The following is a 20,893-nucleotide window of genomic DNA, read 5'->3' as shown; positions in this document are numbered from 1 at the left end:
TGTTTCGTGTGTGTGTGTGTGTGTGTGTGTGTGTGTGTGTGTGTGTGTGTATATGCCATGCCGGGCAAAACTTATTTCACGGAGGAAGAAAAATTGGCTGTGGCTTAATTCAGTTATGCCTGGGTGTGCGTAGCGAGAGGTACGGTTAATCTTATTGTTTAGCTTGGTTCTCTCTACGGTTACGTCTTTTTCATTTAGCTTCGTACGTCTGAATGTTTAGGTTTGGTTGTTACCTCTCGTTAAGTTATGGTTATATTAAAGACTAGACATTATTAAATGGTAACGTATTTATTGTGAAAGTCTTCATCTTGTTGTTTCTCAATTGCCACAAAGACGGCCCGATGGTCGGTGAGGCGGGAGGATAAGGGGTTGTCGTCCAGTGACTTGAACACGTTTCGGGTGCTATCCTCATGTGAATCTACTCGCCTGGCCACTTCGTACTTACGACGCTTCTCGAGGCGTGCGGCTCGTTCTTCCTCCGTCTCTTCTGCGTCGTCTACACCGGGGCTTTTAATGGGTATGTAAGTACAATCTATGCACCCAGTAACCCCGGGGAATCCTTCAATGGCATAGAACCTAGTCATGACTAACCTTGCTTCACTGGCGTTTGGCCGCCGAACGTACTTGGGATACAGACGTAGGCATATCAGCTGTGTCTTATCTCAAATGCATCGGCATATAGAGGGTTGGGATACACACACAAGGTCCCCTACAACAGTTTGCATGGCACCCGTTCCATAAAAACGCAATGCGGTGAGCACCTTCAACAGAGAAGGTAGCGGCGCTCCTCTGTTGTCAGTGTTACAAAGCAGTTGCAGCTCTGTCAGTATGGTTGCAACAGCTCGCTTGGAAAAACGATACCGGGCTAGAAACTCCACTTCGTTGTAGTGTTCCAGTGGATGCTGCCTGTCAATCACATGCCGGACTGGAGTCAACGGTGGAGGCTTGTACGCAGTCCCGTAAAGAAGTTCACTTGCACGCCGAAGAAACCTTGCATAGCTTTCGAAGCTATCGTCTTCGGATAAATATCGCAAGGCCGTCATTCTCGCCGCTCGCTTTTCATAGAAAAACGGAATCACAAAAGAAATGGCACAAAGCGCAGTCTGCGGAGCCAAACTGGACGTCAATACACGGCGGCTGGCTGCCGCGGCATTGGCTGCGCACGGCACCTATCCAAGCCGAGCGTACCGCGTGCAAAGTCCTGCGGAGAAGCATACGTTCAGGTAGAGGAGCGCGGTTGGAAGCATGAAGGTAGCATGCCGGCTTCCTAAGCGTGAGGAAGCACCAAGGAGGCCCTAACTTAGTGCCCCTTAGTAAGGGACGTTCCAGAATTGACGCCAGGTCGCCTTACAGCGTGTAAGACGTCCTTAGTAAGGAAAGGAGAGTTTCAGAATCCGGGCCTAAGCCAGGATACTTTGGAACAGCTGTTCAGAATCTTGCGACAGATGTCTGGCACAAACGACCATCCAACACCCGTGCAGTATTTACTATCGAATAATACACTGGAATTCTTGAATTTGGCGAAGAGCTCTGCTTCTGAAAACGGGTCTTCTGGCTTGCTGAGCAGCCTTCTTAGTGTAAACGACTTTAAGGAGCGAGTGACAAAAAAAAAAAAATAGAAGTGCGTCGACGACCTCTTAGACATTGGGAAGCAGTGCTCAGTGCCTGTGAAATTTACCACAGCTGCAAGGCAACAGAAAGAAGTGACACCAGGCTGATCTTTTTTTTATGTAGCCATCTATGTGGCCTGGAAATTTGTGGCAAAAGCAAGGTGTACAGAATGCTGTACTGCGTTGCTCACACCAATAGGATGCCCCCTTCCTCCAGAGTCATTGCTCGCAGTTCACGTGAACTTGTGTGGGCTGACGTTTCCGTCCGATAGTCTGACGAAGCTGGTGACGTCCCTTGAAGATAAATTCATGCACTGTTTGAGTGCAAATGTGCTTCCTCCAGTTGTAGCCTCCAGGAGTGGTCGGCTGTGAGCAACACAAATTTGAACTTACCAACAAAATTATCAAATTTTATTCCATAGCTCACTCACTTTCTTGTAAAGAGCAGGAACTTGGCATCTGGACGCACAGGAGAAAAGAAAAAGCGCCTAAAATTACATGTCTCGTGACCGCAGCGATGCAGTGCTTTACTTTTGGGACTAAACCTTGCTTGTTGTTGGAGTTTTTGGTAGTGTTGTTGGTGCACATGTGTGCGCTCGAAGAATGAGTATTGCGTTAAAAGATTCGTATATGATACGTGATGATCAAGAGGCATAAGTATTGTTTTACATTCTATAAGCGGCAGCTAGTCTACTTATAACAGAGATTTATTGCACTCGTATAGCTACCTCATGTAAACACATACAACAGTGCAACGAAATTAAACTAGAAACTCTGGTTGTTTGAATCTTAATATTTATTTGACGGCGTTTTATGTTCAATAAAACCAAAACAATCCTGCAACACGATCTCTGGAGAAAGCATACTCGGTGCGCAAATGATGACACCCTAGGGCTCCTGTATACAGTGGAACTTCGATAATACGTACCCCGGTTATGCGACAACCCGCATTTTACGACTAATTGGTTTGGTCCCGGCAAAATGCCCATAGACATAATGTATTAACGGCGATTATATGACGCAATTTTACGCTGACCCGCCTCTGGTACTGTCCGGGAAAAGAAAACTCAGCAGATGCAGGCTGGCATGTAAGCACACAGCAGGCTGCTGACAACGGGTGTGCAATGCCGTACTTACCCGATTGTAACGCGAAGGGGGACTTTCCAGTCACGCAAAATAAAGAAAATAAAACTGCTAATGTGATGCGAGATGAACGGAAAGAGAAATGGCACCTTTATTGAAGGAATTGCAATTCGGAAACGTTCTCTTCACTCATAATAGTCGTCTGAAGAGGAGACGGAGCTTTCCTTGGGCGGTCTTCTCTGGCAGTCACTTTCATAGATAGTTTCACTTTTGCGAAATTTCGCATGACTCGACACTGAAAGCGTCCCCGACAAGTGTTTCTGGCGCTGGACTTAAGCTCACCGTCAGCGCCAAGAGAGCTGTCGGCAGTATACTTCGAGGGTGCCGGGACGAGCTGCGTCTTGCGAAAGCGAAACTATCTCCAAAAGTGATCGCCCGAGAATTGTCATATTCTGTGCCGTCGAGCTTGTTTGAGATTTAAGTACTCCTTAAAAGACCACACAATCATTTCATTCGGGGTCATACCAAGCCACTTGCACAGAGCTTTCCCGACTGGTCTTGCAATTTAAAGTGGGCCTGCCGCTGGTCCCGCCATCTGCAAATCGTCGACGTCGAGACACCAAACCGCTCCTCGGTCATCAAAATTGCTCGTTTCTCGAAGCGACCATCATACCGAATGTGCTGCGTCGCCATAACGTCGTGAATGAATGGAGTCGAACCGCAAAAGGTCATAGGATATTGCGCCGTCATAACCAGTCAAAAGCACAGAAAACAGCTTCGATTCCAACCAAAAACAAGTTCCAACTACGTTCGGCTTGTCTATGGACCGAATCGAGACGTAAAGTTGCAGGTAGCCAACGTAACGCTAAACATCGCAGTATTTAGAATATTTGATTTAAAAGGGTCAATTTTACCGTTATTTGAATGTAAGGCGAGGGTCAAGTTCATGCAACGAAAATCATGAAAAGAAAAAAAACTCGTTATTGAATAAATGCGGTAATTTTTTAATAATTTAATCAACCTTCCTTGGAAGCAGTGCAGGTTCGGGCCGCGGGCTTATTCAGGCGGTCTGTACCCGTTCTTTGGACAAGACTGAGCGCCACTGCAGATATTCTCTTATTTTGATTATACGACACCCGGATTATATGACCGTCTTGCGTGGTCCCTACAAGGTCGTATAATCGGGGTTCCACTGTATGTACTGTCTCAATTTTCGCCTCTCTCGCTTTAGAACTCCCGCAAAGCTATTACTTTGGTTCAGAATTAGTGGCCTTATTAATAGGCTTACGTAAAAGGTCTTTACAATTCTCAACACAGTTAACAGTTCTATAATTTTTACCTCTTAAGCCTGGAAAGAGGCAGCTGACAGATGCCATTCAAATAACTCACATGCATTGATAAAATTGGTAGCTGTCTCTGATGTCATATAAAGACAGCTTCCAGTTTAAATACATGGATAAATGCGCGAAAGTTCCACTGTAAAACGGCCGCAGCAGCAGCCGACACGCGCCGCCTGCGGCAGGCCTCTGATCACAGTGCCAATCTTGTCGTCATGACGTGGAGAAGTGCTGAACTACGCTTAACGCCCACTGCATCACACACCCATCTAGCGACCGTACCTGCACGTTTGCTGCACTTTGGTCGTAAGTGAGTATGTGAAGAAGCCAGACACACCAAAAATTTGATGAAAAAAACAAACAAACATTCAACTCATATTTGTAATTTTAGGAACATTCGCATATCCCCAACATCAGATTATGCTGAGATGTGTACATATTTTTTCATTTAACATATTGACAGAAACTAATTGAAATTGTTTCATACCTCCTTGGAGTTGAACAGAGGCAGTGCAATTAGTTCAGTTCTCTGGTACTTATGCTTGTCATTTGTGTCTGAGGGCCCCGTTTTGCTGAAAATCAGGTGTCGGCGGTGTTGTCTGTCAGAAAAAATCATCCTTAACCACAACCACGCGGACCCTCCGCATGGCGCATAGGGGTTACTGAACTGTACTGAACATTACTAAAAATGTATCGGAGAAAAAAGCTCCATGATGAAAATGAAGACCCTAGTGATCTGTTACTTACAATAAAGAAGTCACGTGCCAACTGCTAAAAGGAATATTTCAAGATAACAACCTCAGAACATTGGTATATTACCAATATTACCGAAGGGTAGTGCTGCATTTTAAGGGTGCATTGCATACTGTTTTGTGAAAGGTGCATTAAGGAGTAGCAGCATGGTGCTTTGCAGGGCTAACATGTTTTTCTTATGCATGTGACTGCCTTTTGCACTGATGCACATGGAGTGCTTTTTTTTTCTGTTATGGGGTGCTTTTCTTTTTTAATTGTTAGCAGAATTTTGAAAAATCAGCCATGGCACTGAGCACAATTCGGCTTCTTGAGCTAGATTAACCACAGAGGCAGACAATATTTGCATGAGAAATGAAAATGAATATTTGACTAATAACAAAGCTTGACTAATCAACTTTTAAACTAATTACTTTATGGCACATATTGCAATTTGCAAATTGTAGCCCAATACTTCAAAGTCAAAGTCATATCCACTTGGATATGTTCTGAGGATTACTTCTGAGAATAATTTCTGAGGTCGAGACCAGTTTCAAGATATGCCTTCTGCTACAAAATGCATTGGTGTTCTCGTAACTTTTGAGCTTCAAAGCATAAAGAGGCCTTTGGGGAAGGAAGCAAATGGAACAACAGTGCATTTTTACTGCAGGTTTGACAGCGCTTCTCTCAAAACTGGTGGTAGTTTCAAGATTCATTCCAAGTGGATGAGCCTTGTGAAATGACAGGTTTTTAATTCGAGCATTGCAATCATCATCAGCCTATATTTATGTCCACTGCAGGACGAAGGCCTCTTCCTGTGATCTCCAATTACTCCTGTCTCGCGCTAGCTGATTCCAACTTGCACCTGCAAATTTCCCAATTTCATCACCCCACCTAGTTTTCTGCCGTCCTCGACTGCGTTTCCCTTCTCTTGGTATCCATTCAGTAACCCTAATGGTCCACTGGTTATCCATCCTCTGCATTACATGGCCTGCCCAGCTCCATTTTTTCCGTTTAATGTCAATTAGAATATCGGTTATCCCCGTTTGCTCTCTGATCCACACCGCTTTCTTCCTGTCTGTTAGGCCTAAAATTTTTCATTCATCGCTCTTTGTTATAACCTCCAAGTTTCTGCCCCATATGTTAGCACCGGTAGAATGCAATGATTGTTAACTTGTTCTCGAGCTTCTTTGTTATAACCTCCAAGTTTCTGCCCCATATGTTAGCACTGGTAGAATGCAATGATTGTACACTTTTCTTTCAATGACAGTGGTAATCTCCCAGTCAGGATTTGGTAATGCCTGTCATATGCACTCCAGCCCAATTTTATTATATAAATTTCTTTCTCATGATCAGGGTCCCCTGTGAGTAATTGACCTATATAAAAGGACTCCTTTACAGACTCTAGAGGCTGACTGGCGATCCTGAATTCTTGTACTCTTGCCAGGCTATTGAACATTATGTTAGTCTTCTGCATATTAATATTCAACCCCACTCTTACACTTTCTCGGTTAAGTTCCTCAATCATTTGCTGTAACTCGTCCCCATTGTTGCTGAATAGGGCAATGCCATCTGAAAACCGAAGGTTGCTGAGATATTCGCCGTTGATCCTCACTTCTAAGCCTTCCCAGTCTAAGAGCTTGAATACTTTTTCTAAGCATGCAGTCAATAGCATCGGAGAGATTGAGTCTCTTTGCCTGACCCCTTTCGTGATAGGTAACTTTCTACTTTTCTTTTGGAGAGCCAAGGTTGTTGTGCAATCTTTGTAGGTATTTGCCAATATATTCATGTATGCCTCCTGTACTCTTTGATTACGCAATGCCTCTATGACTGCTGGTATCTCTATTGAATCAAATGTTTTTTTCATAATCTATGGAAGCCATGTAGAGAGGTTGATATAGAGAGGTAGAGAGCCTTGCAATATGTGCTCAATATGTGCTCCTAAATAATTTTTAAAATGTTTTAGTGAAATTTTGTTAATTACTCAATTATGCGTTTAGATTTCCAGTATAAATAACAGCAGCCTGTATTGCAATATGTGCTCTTAGGTAACTCGTTCTAAAATTTATTGCTGAAACATTGTTAATTACACAATTATGCATTTATGTTATCAGTGTAAATAATGGCAGCCTCTTCGAGTAATCCGCTCGATGAGTAGATTTGTGCGATATGCCACAGGCATTTTTTTAAATCTCTTAACGTTAGAAGAAAAAAAAACTACGGCTGTATAGGCGTGTTCTTTGCATGACACTCCAGCCTACCTTCATTAATTAGTAGTTTTGGGGAAAAGGAAATTGTAAGCTTCTGCACTAGAGGCATGATCCACTTTTGTTTCCAATGTGGAAACATTGTGCACGGATGGCTAGACTGTTACTCACAATTTTTTTCTAATCATCCCATTCGCAGAATTTAGTCATATGCCCCTTAAAGGCATGCAGAGAAGGAAGTGGCATGCTGTCATAGTTCATTCCTCGCTGTTGCCTCCTTTCCATTCCTCTCTTTTTCAATGATTCAGTTTTCGCAGCAAAGACAACCTGAGTTCCTTCTGCTGATAAATTCAAGTTCACTGTGTCATGTTTTGTGCGTCTGGGGTATTCCTGCCACCTGGCAGTGTGTGTCCAGCTGTGTCGACATTGCAGAAAAGAATTTTACTGAAACAAGTTGTAGTAGTCATGAAAAGCCTCTAGGTTCAGGGAAATGCCATGACCCACTAGTGACCTATTCATAGGTTATGGCATACTTGAAGCACGTGTTATGTGAACTGCTGGCATGTCATGCCACACAATAGCCAGGGCTTTAAAGAGATCCCACAGTGAATGTGTTACATAGTTCCTGTTGGCATCAGAAAGCCTGTATCAAAGTTAATGTGTGATTAGAGGTGTTGCAACCCGACCTAATTGCTCCACTGTTCGTAGATTGCTGTTATGCAAGTGTTCTCTTGGGACAATGAGCGTCGCATATGGATAGATGGAGGAAGAGAAGAAGTAGGGAGTTGGACGACAATGGTTGGTGTACAGGTACTGGGTAACTATTGCTTGGTCCTCTATTATTCTGAAAACCAAGGCTGACCAACGAAGATGATCTCTAGCGTACTTTTTATGGCAGTGCGCACTCTGTGCCTCAAGAATGGGTTGATCAAAATGCTTGCACGGGCGTATAGTGTCATCGATTCCATGGCCGACCACAGTTGTACTACTCTAGGTCTGTTGTGCTCAGTGATCTGTTTGCTTTACACAACTATGAAGTGTGTGTGTACTTGTATATTTGTATAGTATTTCCAAACTCCTTAATGTGGAGGATGTCTGTGGCATATGCTTATATTTGTGTGCCTGTACTCATGATGGGGGGGCATTACGACAAAGATGGGGCATGATTCTTTGGGTCCTGGATTGCCCCTGCCATTAGTGTTGACAGTTCTTGCTTGAAGGTTGCTGGGTGACTGTTTTCGTGTGCGTGTATTGTGTTGTGCTAGGTTGTGTGTGTGCCAGACAACAACGCAGTGGTGTTGGATTTGAACTCGGCAGGGGCATTCCTGCCATAGACGGGCATGCTCGTTAGAGTCTGTAACAGGAAATCTGTGGAGCAAGACAGACACGAGTGCTAAGTTACCTGATAAAGCCATCCAAATAGTGCCCTGCCGATTCAAGATTCATAGAGCTCCATAAATGTGGCGTAGTAGTTTAGTAGCATACTGCAGTATGCATCCGGAGGTAACTGAAGATCTAGTTGGCATGCCACTGGCCTTGGGCGATAATAAAGAGTTGAATAAACTCGCGATGAAGATTAAAAACTGTCCGGAGGATCGGTGGCATAGGGGTAGGGAACTAGCACAATCTAAAGGCATTAGTTTTTTAATGAATTGAAGTTTGAGAGTTTGATGATTTTTTAACGCAAGCTACAGACCTTAAGTGCGGATAGTTAACACAGCAAATGATTAACATAATCTTGGTGATGCTAGCCACCTCATGTATCAAAGGGGATGGTCACAAAAATTCATCCAACCCCTCCCTAGCTCTAGGCGCCACAGTGGGCTTGTCATGCTTTCTTCCAGCTGCAAATAATGTGCTGGCAGTTGTAAATGAAATGCATTTCACGCGATCCCTGCCAGCTCTCACGATGTTAACACAATCCATCTGGCTGATGGGCACCGTTTGCTCTTGCGCATTAGTCCTTTTTTTTTTTTTGCTAAAGCGCGGAAGTACTCAGTGCTTTTTGCCGATGTTCCTACGTAACACTTGTTTTGGTTACCATCAGATACACGTGGTGACGACACACTCTCAGGCAAATATAAAGTCCCTTGATCGGTGTGTCTTCGGCAGCTTTGCTGGTCAGCGGAAAATGCCATGGAGCAGCTCTAAGACAAAGGACAGGAATCTAGGGCATTGGCTACTATGAGCCACGCACGCTGGTGCCACGCTCTCAGCCACCTAAGGAGCCTTCATTTATACACACTCGAGTGCTGTTTGAGGGTGGTGACATTTACAGGAGTTATGGAAATTTGCCACCAAATTTGGCAGACCATCATTTTGATTCTCGGTTCGAGCGGAAGGCGCTTTACTATCTCTTATGTTACATGCTGACATGTGCTGATGATGGCATGCAGTTAGTCTTCTAATACGCGCAAGAAACATGTAAATGCCTTCAATAGTTACGTTGGCATCTTCCTTTATTTGAACATAAAAAATTTATTTACAATTGTGTGTTGCACGAGACGCTGAAAGCAACAAGTTCTGGAGGATAGTGCATAGTGGCATGCGTTTCGTTACATCATCTTGCATCAAGAACGTTAAGTGCATTAAGCCCTGCTTTTGCTCTTGCTTTTAATGTGTTTTACGCAGTTTTTGGTAATAAAGAATCCTCGTATTAATCTGTTCAACTATGTTATATTTTCTTATTCATCTGTTCAACTATGCTATATTTTCTTGGTGGCTGGGAGCGAAGTGCATTGAATAAATCAAAGTAATTGCACGGCACAAACGATCCTGAGCAGCATGGCTGTCTTGGACATGATCTGGGTGGACTCTTGACAGACTGCCAGTTTGATTCTCACATCGCTAAATTTAGTGGAAACTTTTGTACAGCATATTTAGCAAGTGGCAGCATGTACCCTTTCATAGGCTGACACCACCCTAAAACAGGGCATAGGCATGGGAACTCTTAGCGCTAGCTAGAGTAGGGAGGCAGTTGTGAGTCTCTTTCTTATGTGCCGTCATTCACCGAGAGCTGTCACATGCAACTCCAAAATTAACAGAAAAGCTAACTCGACAGCTACACTACCCATGCTGTGCTGGTTTTCGCGCTGTTGAGAGCACCAACACTTAAATTACTGTTTGTCATGTTCAATCATCCCACAATGGTCTTGCCTTACAATTCACAGTAATTTAGAGAAATAGAGTCATGGTCAGGGCTCTGCAAAAGTAAGACTGCGCCTGTTTGTTGCGTCACTATTGAGGGCACACGCACAAAAGTTTCTCCCTTGTACATTGCCTCATTTTCAGTGTATTCAGCAGAGACTACGATCACAAGTATGATGTGTCTCAAATTAACCATGTGAAGCATTCTTTGGCACATTGCAGGCACTTTGAAATAGGTTCCCGTCTCGCATCGTTTTGGGCCTTTTAATGAAAAAAGTATGCGAGGGTGGAATTGAACATTGGTCTCTGAGCAGAACAGCCTCATGGTCTAATGGTCTAACCACTGATCTCCACTATAATTTGCTGGATGCCGCATCGCCGCTCACCGCGGTGGGCGCAAGTGAAGTCACCGGAAGTTAGGAGACGCCCGGCGGCTTGTCCCGGAAGGAGGTGTCTGCTGCCTTTACCAGTGCGCGTTTTAAGGGGATCAAGCTGCGTTAGAATGTTTTTTTTTTCGTTCTTTTTTGCGCAATAACAGTTATTCTTTTTTTTTCTGTCAGGAACATGCCTTTTTGCCAGTCTGAGCCTGTATTCTTGTAATTTTATTTACTTAAAACAATAATATTGATGACCAGCGTTCGAGTGTCCATCATTCACAATAGCGACGCGATCGGCGCGGGATTCCAGCTTTGGAAAGCAGCTGCATAGAATTACGTGAAACATGGCATCACATCAGGAACTTTCGATTGCAGTAGGGATGTCTCAGGATCGATCGCGATTGGGCTCGCGCAAAACGGCCAACCACATTCGAGAAATTCGTTCCCGATCACGCTTGAACGCGATCGAATATGCTCGGCTACTTATGCGCCAGCAAGGAAACATTTTCCATATTGGATATGTGCTCTAAATTCCGCTTTGCTGTTTTCAGACGGAGTTTATGTATGCTCGTGACTGATATAGCCAGATTACAGTGCATGGTGTTATAACTCCTCACTGATGTCCTTCCTTTAACACATAGCAAACACGGAGTGGTGAATAACAAAAAGTTTGGTGAAGAAAACTCATGCGCATTTATTTCAAATCATATGTTAACTCTATTAACGGTGCAAGGATATGGTACAAAGGATGCAGGCTAATGCACAAAACATCTTGTTTACTATTTAAAAAAAAAGCCGGCAGATCCCACGCCATGTGGGAATCGATGTTATGCGAAGCAGTGTGCGGGGAGCCTACAACGTTAACGAAACGACCATGAGAGCACCAAGACGTAGGCAGCTCTTTCATGACCTACATGACACGCATGTCATGAGTCCTCGGGAGTCCCTTTAGCTACACCTAAGAGGCCTTAAGGCGAAAGCCATAGTCATGCTTATGACTATGACTTCGGCCATCAAGCTTTAGCCTTTTCCTTCACTTAGTACCACATCCGAACCCAATCCGTTGGTTTTTGAGTGTTGATTTTTTTTCGCTGAGTCATCTTCATTTTTGCTGAGCCATGCTCATGGCCGACTTCTACCAGCCCCCTTTAGTGTTTCCTTCACTTAGTACCCACGTCCAAACCCGTTTCAGTGGTTTTTGAGTGTTATTCTATTCGCTGGGTCATTGTCATGACCTACATGATACGCATGTCATGACATTTGTGTCATGACCTATCACTTATGTTCGTCATACACTCCTGTCCTACTATGCCGATTTTGGTACCGACCAAGTTAACGAAACGACCATGAGGGCACCAAGACGTAGGCGGCTGTTTCATGACCTACATGACACGCATGCCATGACATATCATTTATGTTTGTCATATAATCTTGTCATAGTATGCAAACTTTGGTACATACCAAGTTAACGAAACGACCATGAGAGCACAAAGACGTATGCAGCTAGATAGACAGATAGATAGATACTGTCAAAGTAGCAAATGTTCACCAAGGAATGCTTCGCATTAAAAAAAAATAATTCTGGAATCTTTCTTTGTGCACACACTTCAGCAATGCTGATGACTACTGGTTGTGAAAAAGAATGTTAAAATGAATTGAATATCGTAGGGACAGCATCAGGTCATAGCCGCGTTCGTGCTCGCGTGCGGTCGAATCACGACTCCGCGAAGTGGTCGCTACAAAGGCTGCTTCCCGGTGATGGCCTCCACTTGTCTCGCCTTAAGTTTGCAACCCATCGACTGCAAAAATCTCTCCGAGACCACGGGAACCTCTGCATAAAATGAACCAACTTGTAGTGCCTGTGGTTTGCAGTGTTGGGATGCACGCCGAAATGCCAGCGGTATAGCCTTAGTTTTACGCAACGCACAATCCAAATTACACTGATTTGAAAAATGCTTACGCGTGAAACATTTTTCCAAAAGACTTCTCCGGCCTGCGTGTGCAATTCACGGCACAACAAGCAGGCATTTTTGGGCAGAAAAAGAAAACACGTCGAGCGCATGCGAGCTGCAAAGCGATGCGAAGCCGCAAATGGCCGACTTCCGGGACAAGGCCTATCACTTCCGGTAGCTTCAGTTGCGCGCGCTCGAAGCGCCATCCAGCCCTCTATAGTACAGATCAGTGGGTCTAACCATATAAGAGGGAGTGACGTATGAGAGGAAAAGATTCTATTTTCTGCAGCCCTTAAGGGATCACGGCTCAGCGCCATGATCAATTTTGCACATACTTATCACGTACCAACGTGATCTAGCTCGTTAAGATGACTGGTGCGTGCATCACATTGCACAGTACAAGCAAGAGCAACTTCTCTTATGCACCAGTTTCCATCCAGCCAGTCTTACCGTTGTCTCTCGTGTGCATCACGTTACACATACAAGTTGCTTATAAAAGCGAGAGCGTGCCAATTTCTCTCATTCTTCCCTTGGGGGCTAGTGCTTTGAGATGTGTTAGACTGCTCTGCCTTCGGGAATTGCCCAAATTCTCCAGTCCTCCCCACATACATACCTCCCCACTTTACATAGATTCCAATAGGTGCGTTGGACCTGTATTTTTTTGTATGCTGTACTGTCTGTACAGCGATGCGCAGATTTAGTGCTAACAGCTGCAGAGTCCAAAAGGGGGTGGAGAGAATTTTACAAAGGCCCGAAGAAGAGGGGAATGTAGCAGTGGAAAAGGGCATTGTAGAAAGCTAGGTGCAGCATGATTGAATACACCAGATGCATTTTGAGGTGGGCAAGTCATCACTCCTGTCGTGTCTTGCTCCCTGGTGTAGGCGCTCCCTACACTGCTTAGAAGATTTAAAGCGCACCCAGTGTGTGTGTGTGTGTGTGTGTGTGTGTGTGTGTGTGTGTGTGTGTGTGTGTGTGTGTGTGTGTGTGTGTGTGTGTGTGTGTGTGTGTGTGTGCGCGTGTGTGTGTGTGTTACCTTTAAAGTATTTTTAATACTGGCGTTGGCAGCAAATGCATATTGTTGAAGCAGTGAAGAATAAACGAGTACCTGTTTCACTTACCTGCTTTTGGTTTTTTGAAAGATGCCTGTTGCCGGATTGTTTGAAATTACCCTGATCCGGCTGTTTGTGTCATGTACGAGCGGCTTCTGTGCCTGGTATGTTTTGTCAACAGAGTATTTTGCACAGTTTCCATGATCGAGGCAAATGTGAAAGAGAATAAAAGTGAGTTAAGGAGGAATATTAAAATCTGCTATCTGGAAGAACTGAGCAGGACTGTGTATCAAGTTTATCACTTTGCTGAGAGAAAAGAGGCACAAGGGTGAGCAAGTAACCTGGATGATGATGAATGTGACCTGCTGAAGGAGTGCCACTAGAGAGTTTAAATCTCCCTAAGGCACTTTTAAACTCCTTATGGAGATTTAGAAAAAGTAGCGCACCCAAGTGTCCTTGCTTGCCCAAAGCTCCATACCTTGCTTGCGTTTTTTTGTACTCCTTTTGCATTCTTTTGTATGCCCTGTGGTTTGCATCCTTAAGTTTACACAACATGGAATCTGTACAATAGGTTATTTTATTGCGATAGCAATTATATGGACACTCCAAAGCAGATTTCTGCTGTCGCCGTTGCTGTGAGGTTCCGTATGACGTCAGTGGAGATGAAATCGTCGCCGCGTGCCGAACGCTGTATGTGCGAGTGAAAGGGCGCAAGGGACGCGCGCTTTCACGGGGAGAAAAAACGCACGTTCTGTGCCGTGCTCCCTGAAGGGCTGCAGAAGTAGGCGTCTCTTTTCTCCTTTACAATCACCATATATGTAAAACAAACGCGCCTTCTTCCGACGCGCGAAAGGCCGTGGTGAGGAGGGTGGGGAGGGGGAGGGAAGGGAGGCGACGTTTAGCTGCGGCATCAAGTGCCTATTTATTTCAGAGGCTCCGGCAACAGTCACCAACGCCGTACGCATTTTGTGCGAACGCGGGCAAAACGCCGACGGCGTCGACAACAGTTCTGCGTGTTGCCGGTGCTGCTGCATGTCCAAGGTTATACACCTGATAAAGCTACTATCATTACTCCGATAGCTCTCTACAAATTTGCTATCGCAATTGATGCTTCGCCTTTCAGGTGAAACTGCGACAACTTTTTTAAATGCAACACATTTTTTGGGAGCTTCACTCAATTGTCACCTGTGTGTGTCCATATCTAACTTCTGTCACACCAACTTGGGTGACTTGGTAGTACATGACCTAACTGGTAGAAAATCGGTTCGCTGTGCTGAGGGGACCAGGTTTGAAACCAATCGTCGGACCAACTTGGGTCACTGGGTATGTGCCGCTTTTCAATGAACCTGTGGATACGGCGAGGTTGGTCAGGCCATCAGTTCATTAAAGGTTCCGTGACGGGGCATGGCGTCTGAGGAGAACTAGGAGAAGACTGTGCATCAGACTGCGGCTGCAGCGTTCGGGAGCTGGCTTCGTTCTCTGTGCATGCTCTCTGAGCTGGTGCCAGCGGGGCAGCCACATAACTCCCCTGTCCAGCGCGAACTTGTAGGGAGCGCGAGGACGAAGAAGAATGCATGAGCAAAAGGGAAATAAAAGAAGGTGGTAACAACGCAGGGAACCAAGTGCAGAAAAAGAAATTGCGTGAAAAATACCGAGCCAACAAGTCCTACATACAGAGTTTGTGACATCGGTCCAATGTAAGCACCGTGGCTATTTGCAGTATATATTTACAGGCTATGTACACTCGGCCACAAAATTTGACGGACCACAGGATCTCAGAAAATGTTGAATTTCCAAGCAGACTGTAACAGTAGCCAGTAAAATCGTACATCACAATGCTTTTCGTATATACTAGTAGAGAACCCGCCGGGTGGCTCAGTCAGCTAAGGCGTTGCGCTGCTGAGCACGAGATCGCGGGATCGAATCCCGGCCATGGCGGCCGCATTTCGATGGAGGCAAAATGCGAAAACGCCCGTGTGCTTGCGTTGTAGTGCACGTTAAAGAACCCCAGGTGGTCAAAATTAATCCGGAGCCCTCCACCACGGCGTGCCTCATAATCAGAACTGGTTTTGGCACGTAAAACCCCAGAAAGAAGAAGAAGATATACTAGTAGAGATTGGAAAAGCGAATAGCAGGCTGCATTGTAAGGCTACAGAGTTATTCAATTTTTCTCGGATTCTGTGGTCCGTAAACTTTTGGGGTTGACCGTACAATGTCTAGCGAAGTTGTATTCATACATGAGTACAGGTCGGGAACAAAAAGGCAAGACTGGTGCAAAAGTTCAAAAGGTTGTACCTGGTAGTGGTATCAGAACGTCGTTTTCTGAAATATGCCCAATTAACAGGTAATCAGTCGCACCAGGGCTCACGACTGGCTGGCATTCTGGTCTGATCGCTTGCACTTCGTTTTGTATGGCTGAGTAAGGCCGGGTGAAAGGAATGCCAAAGCCGTTCGTCTATGTTGAAAATTTGGCTGTTTTGACGGTACGGGTAGAAAGAGCCTGAATGTGTTGCCACATTGTACATGCTGCACTCAAGCATGTAGCGCAAACGGCCATTGACGCTATGTAAGCATCGGCGGAGTTAATATAGGATATGCTGTAATAACCAACTATTAGCTATGTTAATATAATATATGTACTGAACCTTGATCCGCGAGGCAGCGACAGCATCGCCGGGCAGCCGCGCCATGTTTACGGTCGTCGGTTCATCAGAGCAAGTCCGTGCGTAACGGAAGTATTGGAGATCGCTATCGTCCAAGCTGTCGTAGGGAGTTCGCACACAGCAGCGTTTTGTGCGCGGAGCTGTGAGTGCGTGTTAATACGTAGAAATTTAATTAGCGTATCTGCATGCATGGAGAGACTGCACGTGCCGCAATTGTACGCCAATGCAGCAGCGGCATAATTGTGATCGAACTGCGCGGTGTCGCCGTCTTCTTTTATGAGAAGCCACGGTGCGAGTGGCTTTTCATTGAATGACTGTGCATGATGAACCTGCAAGTACAGACAGCTTAAGCGTCGCAATCTAAAAATTTGAATTCAATTTGAAAATTGTGGTGGCTACAGACCGGGTTGGAGCACTTACTACTTTTCAAAATAAAACAACATTAACGCTAATTTGTACGACATAAATGAATGGCATTTACCAGACTCCGTAAATGCTGACGGTCATTAAAGAGGAAGGAAGTTACAAATACATTATACAGGTTTCTTTCCCCGAAAGCTGCGCGTCTCTAACCAGCACTAAACAAACACGCACGGCACGCAGTGGTTGTGGAGGTCTAAAAATCATTTGAAAACAACCGCTGGCAACTGCTGCATCTAATCCCTCTCCGACCGCGACATCCCATTACCGTGGTTATGGGATGCACACACAATTCACATGGCTATTTCACACACACAAAAAGAAAAAACGCGAACAAAAATAAATGACGGAAGCTTGCTCACCTTTCCGACAACAACAATTTGACAAACGGCAACTGCCCCCAGCCGCTCGTCAAATAATTGTGGCCTTCCATGGATTTGTATGATTTTAGTTGCTCGCACGACACAAAACTTGTTCCATGCACAAGATAGTCCTTGATGTTGGTGAAATCCACGCGAGGCAGCAGTCTTTCAGCTCAAGAGGCTCGACGCCGCCACACAATTAAGTGCACTTTTTCTTCGTAGCGCAATAGCTCAGGTTTATCTAAACCGCGTGTGTATGCACTTAAGTGCATTATAGCCACCGAACACACCAATTGACTATAAATACTGAAGTGCAATTTTCTGCTGAATCGTCTGTTGCGCTACTGCCAGTGCCTAGGCCTAGGCCGCCTAAGGACGGCAACCGCCAACATAGTGGCAACCACGGATGACGGTAGCGCTCCTCGCGGATGACATCAAGTGCATACACCCTATAGCTGGTGCGGGTGCAACGCCAGTACACACTCTACAAGAGACATCCGTGGCAGATATCGCTGAACCACGACAGCTGAAATTTCTTTCTCTATGGCTGAAACATGGTCTTTGTGCATGTTTCTCCGTAACACCTGTTCGATCTGCCTTACGCCGAAAGGAATGGCTCGCCTGGCGATGCAAGTGCCATTTGCGAAAATGTGGTTGGCAACAATGTTAAAAAGTTTGCATCCTTTGGGGCTTATCTTGCCCTACAACGATAATTGTGACATCTTGCCCGCATTTAATTTCCTTAAAGGACCCCTAAACCACTCGGAGGTTGAAATATAGTGGTGTTGCAATTGTACACGAATCGGCAACGAACATGTAGCTGCAAGAATTTTTCGAAATGGTGCCATAATAACGGAGTTCCACGCGTTTGATAATCGAAACACGGCCCTCACTCGTTGTGCTCTTTCCTTCGCTAAGCTCAGTTCGTCGGCTGGTCTCCTCGCTGAGTGCTCCTCCAAATGCCACGCAACATACGTCATCGCCAACGCGCTTTTGAAAACATACCGACGGCGAACCGGCCTCCAGTGCCGTAGAATCCGGAGGACGTCTGCCACGCGAGAGGTGTCCAAAGTAGACGGCAGTACGGCTGGCGCACCGCCCGCCGTACGACCGACGGGCCGGCCAATCGACGACCACGAAGCTGCGAGACTCGTCATTGGCGACGCAAACATCGGCTACAGCTAAAGTCCAGGTTCGAGTGGCTTTAGCTACAGCTTCTGTTCCAAGCAAAATAACGGCCACTAGATAATGTGATGCGTAAATTGTACATTTTATGAAAAACGAAATCCACTATGAAACACGAACAAGAGCACCGATACTTGTCGAGCTCAGCTTCAGTGCACGGCTACTGACAGCAGACGACCGAGCGGCTCGGCTGTGCTCATATCGCAGCCGACGGCGCTGCTAATATCAGCGTATTTTCTTCTTTGTGTAGAGTTATTGCGAAGAGTGACTACAACGCTAAGAAAATATTGCGGCTTGTGAGCATCAGTGATTTATTCCGAAGCGCCGTCAGCTTTCTTTGAAGTGGAACCGAAGAAGGCCTAGCAACGATATCGGCGCCCTCTCCTCAGTCGCTGATTGGCCACTTCGCTGTATGGCTGCCGCACAAATGGCTCCCGGTGCCATCCTCTCTACGGCAAGGAAATCTACGGCAAGGAAATCTTGCCGTTTCCAAGCAAAATTGCCGTCGAACGGCGGTGCGCAGTGTGCGGCGAGTTGCCGTGCTGGTAACGCGGACAGGTCTTTACCGCGACTCCGCCCTTCTCGGCTAACCGCTGTTGCTTCCGTGCCGGCCCGTGCTCCTGCGAAGCGTGCCGCTATGGACCTTGTGTTGTGTGCACGACTAGGAAGGCCAACACTGTCTGACTCTGTTCGCGCAGGTAATCAGACCTCTAAGCACGACTGTGTTGGAACGCAAGCGATTTAGCGCTTGCGTTGCGGGCAGTAGTTACCGATTCGCAAGTGCGCACTGTTCAGGACAGGAGCCGAGGCAGACTACTGGCAAGCGGAAACCCAAAACAAAACTTTATTCCCACTCTCCCAAAGCCCCTTATATACAAGGTCCTTGTAGTGCCACCTTATGGCCACTTGCACAAGGCACACAGGTGGCTACCTCTACATCCCTCCTTTTCACCTTATTGAAAACTATAGAAGAAGAAGAGGTTTGGGACGCAGGACGAGGGCTCGCGCCAGCCGCCATCGTAGCAGTCGGTTCAATAAACCGCAACCGGTGGACACGCAGTCGCTTCGTACATTCCTTACATTTATGGTGCCGTGAAACCCGGGAGACGACTGGCGTCCTGCATCGACGATGGACCGGCTGTGACGCAGCAGAGGCGTACTTCGAGCCGCTGCTACAAGGCTCATCTCGTCCGCTACCGAAGCGCTACAAGTCGAGCATCCTTCGCCATCTGACCTGCAAGTTATTTTGGATGACCTGCAGGACAAGGACTCGGCGCTAGCAGCGCTCAACGAGACTATTGCCGACCTCATGGACGACGGTGACGAGTATGAGGCGGAAGCCACCGTCGCTCTGGACTACCACGACAAGATCCGCAACACCATGAGCCGGGTCCGCTTCATTCTGCTGCAAGAGCCGGAGACAGCGCCACACAGAGCGTTCTGAGCGACACCGCCACCCAAGGCGTCTCCACTCAAGCAATTTCCCGAGCACCGTTACACCGAGTTGCCCTACCGAAACTACAGGTACCCGTTTTCTCCGGTGAACTTCGCGAGTGGCAGGGCTTCTGGGAACATTTCATGGCCACGATCCATAACAACCACGAGCTGTCCGACATCGACAAATTTTTGTACTTAAGATTCTATTTAACCGGCACAGCGAAGTGTGCAATTGAAGGTGTGCGTCTGGCGGAAGCGAACTATGCTGTAGCAGTGAAAATACTCCGAGAGAGGTTCGGCCGTCATACCGCCCTCATTGACGACCACATCGACTGTTTACTTGCTATCGCGCCCATTGATCGCTCTTCTCAGGTATCGCAGCTGCGGGAACTCTACGAAGAGGTGCACTTTCGTACAAGCTGCCTGGACAGACTCGGGGTTCCACCGTCAGAATACACGGTCATCCTTCATCGCGTCCTTATGCGATCGCTTTCCGAAGATATCGCTATTCTCTACCGTCAACGCATGAAGGAGACTGAGCCCGATGACAGGGCTACTCCGAGGTCGCGGCAAGAGGAGATGCGAAAGGTCATGAAGTTCTTGCAGGTGCAAGTCGAGAGCAGAGAAGAGAGCCAGGCCTCCCATTTAAGGTGCCTACCAAAAATTGCCTCCGCGGGACTAGGGCGATGCCGACCTTGTCTGCCACTGCCGGTACCGTCAGCATTAGCCTTGGCCGCAGGATCTGCATCGAACGAGCATCCCTGCTGTGTACTGTGCGATAACCGTGACCACACCATAAAGGACTGCCACGTCACATTGTCGTCCCACGAGATCAGACACCGGCAAATCAGTGCTCGAAACCGTAGCCCCGATACCAGCTACGGCACAACGTCAGCGACCAGACCATATGTGAAAACCCCGACCCAATTGTATGCTACTGCACCAATTTTATCGGCCAAAACGCTCACCTTCATCGACCAACAGGGCTACATCGCGCCGACAACGGCAAGTACACCACCGCCGGAGACGCCCGACGACTCGAACTTCTACTTCAGCCACGGTAAAGTGAAAGTGTGTGGCGTTCTCAGCACTGCGGCTCCGCCCATCGCTAGGACGCTGTCGGTTGATTCATATGGGCTTCCGTTCCATCCTGGTGGTACGGCAGCAGCAACCGCAACCACCGGCGCCGCAGCAGGCAGCTCGTTGATTGTTGTTGCAGACAGGGAAAATGACAAGAGAATGCACCTGTTGCGCCTAAGAAAACATGCCACGAGCACAACGAAAGCGTGCCTCAACGGCTTTTCTCCGTCAAAACTTCAGCAACAAAGCTGGCCA

General features: G+C 46.5%; 1 long non-coding RNA gene across 2 annotated transcripts; it reads left to right on the top strand.

Moving 5' to 3' along the window:
• The first annotated feature begins 1,406 nt into the window (after window positions 1-1,406).
• Window positions 1,407-13,559, top strand: LOC125942153 (uncharacterized). Of its 2 annotated transcripts, XR_007464860.1 has the most exons (3): window positions 1,407-10,439; window positions 12,668-13,432; window positions 13,484-13,559. It is a non-coding gene; the product is annotated as an uncharacterized LOC125942153 (long non-coding RNA). The 2 variants fall into 2 exon arrangements; XR_007464859.1 differs by having other exon boundaries at window positions 12,668-13,559.
• Window positions 13,560-20,893: the final 7,334 nt, after the last annotated feature.

The sequence above is a fragment of the Dermacentor silvarum genome, chromosome 1 (assembly GCF_013339745.2).
Source record: "Dermacentor silvarum isolate Dsil-2018 chromosome 1, BIME_Dsil_1.4, whole genome shotgun sequence".
Taxonomy (NCBI): Eukaryota; Metazoa; Arthropoda; class Arachnida; order Ixodida; family Ixodidae; genus Dermacentor; species Dermacentor silvarum.
Note: the sequence above shows the minus strand (reverse complement) of the source record. Positions and strands in the feature narration are given on the sequence as shown.